We start from the raw sequence: 7,084 nt of genomic DNA on the forward strand, positions 1-7,084 counted from the left end.
TGTTAGAAGAAGCCATTGCTTGACAAGAAAGAAAGAGAAGAAGGAAATGAAAAGAGGAAGTGGTAGACGCGAGGGAAACCTAGAAAAAGGGAACCAACTCAAAAAAGGAAGTTTTAAATGCAAGTGGGAAGCCCAAGCGGTTATGATGATGAAAACAATTTGCACAGACGCCTCTGTCGCATCAATTGCTGCCAGAAAACCGTCCCCGCCGAACGCGTGTCCAGATCTAAGCTAGAACTACTTAGCTACCCTAAGCCAACGCTGACGTCTACTAGCCTAGGGGAATTGTTGACGTATTCCACTGGGAATCTGTCAAAGATAATGGAACCGCTAGTTCGACAAACGAATCGGCCAATGAGCAACGCGTGACTAACGTCGGGCCTATGCCCTCGCCTTCGAGACCTCGTATCTGTTCCTTGTTGCCCAAGCGCCAAGGCTAACGTTGAAGGAAAAACAGTACCTAGAGTTCCCAGAGCGACAGGTGTAATGCTTTGGACACCGCTTCTGGCTGAATTTGCGTTAATAGTGAACAACCACCCATGGAACATGATCCTCCAATCAAAAGCCATCAGCCCCTGCCAAACCTGAAAAGGTAATAAATACTATCGAGGATCTATTCCCCCTAACCATAGGTATAAAAGGCACCCTTCTCCTCCAAGAGAAGGGGCTAAAATCTAAAACCCTTTAACACTTTATGTACTCTTTAAACCCACTCTCTCTTAGACTCTCACTGACTTGATTGTCGAAGCCTCTTTCTGGGACAACCTCCCAGACGATGACTGTCGTTCCTATTTTCTTTGTTGTGATTCTCAGGCTCTTCATTTCCACCCCTTGGAAAGATGGAGTTAAGTTGGCGACATGTCACAACATATATATATATATATATATATATATATATATATATATATATATATATATATATATATATATATATATATAATTTACTTACATTGGCTCCATTATACCCATCTCAGCCACTTTACTATACCTAACCCCACCACCATTAACATAATCCACCGTCATAACCGTCCATCGTCTTCAGTTTCAGGAAATCAAAAACAATGTTAGACTTCATAATCCATTTCCACACACTTACACGCTAACTTTTGAACAAAATGATCTTTAGACCCATGAATTTATAACCATGTTCATCATCTGAAAAAAAAAATAACACACAAAATACAATAAAAAACTAAAACTCACACATTAGAGTTAGATCACACACATATTCAGAAACAAAGCACATACACACACATACAGAGTAGTTAAAACATAAATCAGAAAATTACATATCCAAACACATTGGAAAAATAGCACCAACCTAAAAATTAAATACATACATGGAGAGTGTGGACTCAAGGAATAGGGTTACCATCTTCGATGACCTTCTTTCTCGTGAGGTTTGCCCCCATTAGTTGTAGCTTATCTCTATGTCTCCATCGGTTCTTGAAGAAACAAACGGATTACAACTTTCCGACAACATCGTTAGCTGGAGATGATCGTAACGAGGTGACAGTGGAGAAAGGAGGTCACTAGTGATGTTTGAAGAAATGATGGAGACGAAAGAGGCCTTTATGGTGGTTTTGGGGGTTGATTCTGATGGAGGGGCTACAAAGGTTCCCGCCTCCTTTTTCATGAGAATCAACGACGGTGGTTCTTCCTTTCAACCTTACAAAACAACCAATGATAAAATCTAGTTGGTGCCTCTGGGAAAACTAAATCTAGGGCTCAACACTACATGGTTACATCACTGATCTATATAGAAAGACAGGGAATATAGAATGCTGGAGTTGATAGTGAAGAGCGGCAGTGGTGATCGGAGATAGCAAAGAGCGTTGATCGGTGGGTGGTTCTGTACCAGAGTTTGGAGACTTGGTGAACATCTTGATCTTTAAGAAGGAATGGTGTTAACAAATGATGGGCCATTTATTAATTAATTTAAATTAAAATATAATAAATAAAAATTAATAAAATATTTAGTCAGGGTCAAAATAGTAATTTTAGATCAAATTTGTAACAAAACGAAACCATGGGGACCAACCATGCAAAATTTAAAACAACAAAGACCATTAGTGTAATGCTTTCTAAAGATATCCTTAATGTGTCACAATGTGTCACTTTGTGAAAACCATAGGGACTATTTATGAAAATTTATTCAACTTTTTAAATATAAACGAAAATTTTAATTTGTGAGGGCCACATTTGAACCACGTCAAAATTACTTTTCTCACCTAACCACCATATATGGGTGCCACCATAAGGTCCCAATTTGGTACTATCGGGTGCCACTTTCATAAATTCATGATAAAAACAGCATTGGTATTATTTTGATTTAACGTACGTTTCCTCCTGATTGGTAATCTTTTGGTTATAAAAACCCTTCAGGTAAAAACAAGTCATAAACCAAACCACTCAATTCAAACAAACCCTACAACCGCTATGTCGACTCTTCTCGAGAGCTGCCGTGTATCTCCGCCGCCTACAACCGTCAAAGAGAGGTCTCTCCCGCTTACTTTCTTCGACATGATATGGCTAATCTTCTTCCCCATCCACCAGGTTTTCTTTTACGAGTTCCCTCACTCTAGAAAACATTTCTTGGAAACAATTGTTCCAAACCTTAAACACTCATTATCCATCACTCTTCAGCACTTCCTCCCATTTGCAGGAAACTTAATCGTGTTTCTTAATCCATGTGTTGAAAAAGAAGTTAAAAAACCCGAAATTCGTTACATAGAGGGCGACTCTGTTGCTATTAGTTTTGCCGAGTGTAATCTTGATTTCCACGATCTTACAGGGAACCATCCTCGTAACTGTGACATGTTTTATCAACTCGTACCTACTTTAGGACGTGTGACGAAAACATCCGACTATGTTTCAATCCCACTTTTTTGTGTACAAGTTACACTTTTTCCCAACGCAGGTATCTCGATTGGTTTCTCTAACCACCACTCTCTTTGTGATGCTAGCACAAGGTCTAATTTCCTAAAGGCGTGGACATCCATAGCTAGACATGGTACAGATGAGTTATACTTAGCTAGTGGATCTTTACCTTTTTATGATAGAGTGATCGAATACCCAAGCTCCTTAGATGAAATATACATGAGTCAACCGGGGCTTGAAGTTATTGATACTGAATACCAGCCTCATCAACTTGTTAGCCAAACGGATAAAGTTCGAGCCACCATTGTCTTGACACAAGCTCACATCAATCGCTTAAAGAAAAGCTTATCAACTCAACTGCCAACACTTGAATACATATCATCTTTTTCGGTGGCATGTGCTTTTGTATGGAGTTGCTTAGCGAAATCACGAGTTGATCATATGGGTGAGAAGAAAAAGGACGATGATCTAGAAAGGCTTTTATGTGCTGTCGATTGGAGGTCACGTATGGACCCACCAGTTCCTCAAACTTACTTCGGTAATTGTGTCGGACCATGTTTTACATCAACAACAAGCACACTGTTAAAAAGCGAGAGAGGGTTTTATATTGCTGCTGAATTACTTGGAAAGGGTTTAAGTGAAACGATAAAGAATAAGGATGGAATGTTAAAAGATGCGGAGACATGGCTTGAAAGAGCATTCGATCCGGTGCAAACAACTGGGGTGTCGGGAACACCGAAGACCAAGATCTACGATGTGGATTTTGGATGGGGGAAGCCGAAAAAACATGAGACCATATCGATAGATTACAATGGTTCGATTTCTATTAATGCTTGCAAAGATTCGCCAGTTGATATTGAAATTGGTTTGTCTCTTCCTGCTAAACAGATGGATGCGTTTCTTTCCATATCTAAGGACGCTTTAGAGAGCTCATTTTTTTGAGCAGGAATGTTGGGTAATCTTGATGGGTTTGAATAGGGTTTGAATAGGTAATTTGGATCCAATGTGTAGACCCGAGTCTGTGGAAAATAAGAGGCTTATGGCTTCAGTTTAGCAAGGACTACGTTGTTAGCTCTAGTTTTAGCATTTTTTTAGGATAAAATAGGGTGTATTTTCTATTTTCTAGAGTATGAGTAATACACAGAAAATTGTCCCACCTTAAGATCTTTTGTTTTTGCTTTTATTGTGTATATGTATGTGTGTTTATCCTGTGCAAGGTAATGTAAGACAAGTGCTTTGATATATATATATATATATATATATATATATATATATATATATATATATATATATATATATATATATATATATATATATATATATATATATATATATATATATATATATATATATACTAGTTGTGAGACCCGTATGTTATACGGGTTGGATAAAAAAATGAATGTTTAAACAAAAATTATTTAAATTTGAAATTTAAAATTTAAAATTTGAATTTAAAAAGAAACATATTCAATAATATATGAGTTATAATATTATAATTTAATGGTTATTTTCAATTAAAGTAATTATTAATTGAGATATAAATATGATGTGTTAATTAAGAAAAAGACAAACAATTAGAAAATGATATATTCAAAAATACCAAAAAATAACATGAGTTCAAGTAATTAATGAGAGAGTGACATATATCAAAATTATTTTTATTTATTAGGAGGATATTATGTCAATGCAAATTTCTTGGGTCAATCATATGCAAATTTAATAGGTTATCTTTAAATTAATTTGAAGAATTTGCATGACAAATGTAAAACTGTCTTCATCGGTGTTGAATCCTTTGGTCCAGACTCTTTAATTAAACTTACCTACTTCAGATGATATTTTTTTGAGCTTTTTGAAAGTGATTGATTATCAAGACTCGCGAATAAGTTGTAACAAATTATAAAATGATAACATTAGACAAAAAGTTTTTTCACAAACATTAAAAGGTTGAATCATGAAAACTTGAAAAGTTCAGTGGACGACATCAATCACATTATATAAGGGATAAGGAGCTCTTCGAAAGGTGTGGAAAAGTAGAAAACTATGACAGGTGGGAAATTTTACACTTGAATATCTTTATCTTATCCAAAGCATCAAGCATGCCACTTTAGTTATATCCAACAAAATAACTAAAGTGATGATTTTGGCTCATGTTTTTTGGAAATGGTATATTAGCCCCCTCTAATGCTAAATACCCCTCCTTCAATATGTTAATATTCATTTTCTTTTTAACTTTTTTAATTATATAAAAGGTTTATGTTGAAAATGAAAGAGTTTGATCTGAACCTAATTATTTTATTACTATATTATTAATTATATTGTTAAAAAAAATATATGTTTTTTACATAATATATCATTATAAACACAAACAGTGATACATCATTATTCAAAAAAAAAAAATTATTATTAAAAAAAATATGTTTTTCACATAATAAGAGTATAAAGACAAACAGTGACATCATTTGTTAATTTCGATTAAATACTCAAACATGTTTAAAAAAATAAAATAAATAAAATTAGACGGTTTCACCATTCATCTAGAAGAAGACATTGACAAGCATCTTGATTCTTCATGGAATTTAACCCAAATTTATGTGCTACTACTGTACGATTTCCTTAATTTGGATTTTCAAAAGTGTATTTAGGAGGTTAATTTTTATAAGTTACCAAAATTTGGTCATACATGCAGAATTCAATTTCACCTTGTATATATGGTTCAATGAAATCGTTTAAAAGCATTTCAATTGAATATAATTTCCACTTTTGAGTTTTAAACATTTTCGTGTCGCTATCACTTATTTGCTGCATCACATTTTCGTGGTGGTGCTCACTGCTAGAAAAACGAGGCATCAACGACACACGTTAAAGAGTTGAAAACGAAGGTGGGGGATGCATGATGGGGAAATAAAATATTGGATTAAAGGCACTTTAAGTCACACTCTCATAACATTAGTCTTGCCATTTTATGAGCAACCCAACAAATATTTCTCATGGATGTTTGTAAATTTACAAACTCTTCCTCGCAACTAACCCACGACAAAGAGAAAACTACAAATTACAGAAAACTTCGATTTACGTACGAAAAAAATTCCGTAGGTAAACCTGAATAACTACAGAAATTGCTACGAAATTTGTCAATGAGATTTCCTAGGTATATTTTTTATAGCAAACTCTTTAGCTACAAAATTATTGTTCCGTAGCAGTTTTGCTTTAGCTATGACGTTTACTCCGTAGCCATTTAACAACAACACACTTCCATAACAATTCCGTAACAATGAGGTGCATAGCAAATTCCGTAGCCATTTGTTTCATAGCAAAAATAGCTTCCAAAACAAACTCATAATGATAAAAAATATTTAACAAAATCTAATTTCCATTTATAATATTGGTTGAAATATATAAAAATGCAATAAATTTAATTTTAATGATTACATAAATTTTTATAGATATATTACATAATTGAAAATTATTTTACATGGTTCCGAAATTATTAAAATTGAATATTCATTACAAATATTGTCACACATTTCATAATGAAACCACCACAAACACATAAACAACCATAGATGCTCAACAAAAATAGCACAATATGAAAAATTAAATTTATAAACAACTTGATTAACATTCAAATCTCTTATATGCAATCTCATTATATCTTTAGTTTTTTTGACTGACAAGAGATTTAAAATCTAAAAATAATTAAAAAATCAAACAAACAATCAAACTCTTCTATTTTTTACACTATTAGTATATACACAACAAACAAAATGAATAAGCTTTTGAGCACCATCAGATCCAACGTTAACTTGCTAATTTTAACTTGTTTTTGTAAAACAATCATATTAACTTGTTTTTGTAAAACAAAACTTGATTTTGTATTATAAACGGTAATCTAGTAATTAAAGATTTAGACATTTAAGTTTTTGTGTGCTTTCGTATCTGCAATATAATTACAATGGTATCTGCAATATAATTACAATGGATTGCAAAAAAGATGAATACTGAAATTTTTTTAATGGTAGTGATAGGAGTTGTTTATGATCTTATTATTGATATTGCTCCCTAATTCAAAGAAACCAATATAACAAAAATTAATAAAATTAAATATTATAGTTGGATTTTTTTTTTTAATTTTTTTTAATTTTTACCATCAACTTATGGGATTGAGTAATCAGTGATTACCTGTTAAACTTTATAGAGATTGTTC

The 7,084-nt window shown here is 33.3% G+C and overlaps 1 pseudogene; it reads left to right on the forward strand.

The window, feature by feature from the left end:
* Positions 1-2,296: 2,296 nt before the first annotated feature.
* LOC145068852 (malonyl-coenzyme A:anthocyanin 3-O-glucoside-6''-O-malonyltransferase pseudogene) lies at positions 2,297-4,122 on the forward strand (annotated as a pseudogene).
* The last annotated feature ends 2,962 nt before the right edge of the window (positions 4,123-7,084 follow it).

The sequence above is a fragment of the Lactuca serriola genome, chromosome 8, assembly GCF_051521515.1.
Source record: "Lactuca serriola cultivar US96UC23 chromosome 8, Lser_US96UC23_V15, whole genome shotgun sequence".
NCBI classification, from domain to species: domain Eukaryota; kingdom Viridiplantae; phylum Streptophyta; class Magnoliopsida; order Asterales; family Asteraceae; genus Lactuca; species Lactuca serriola.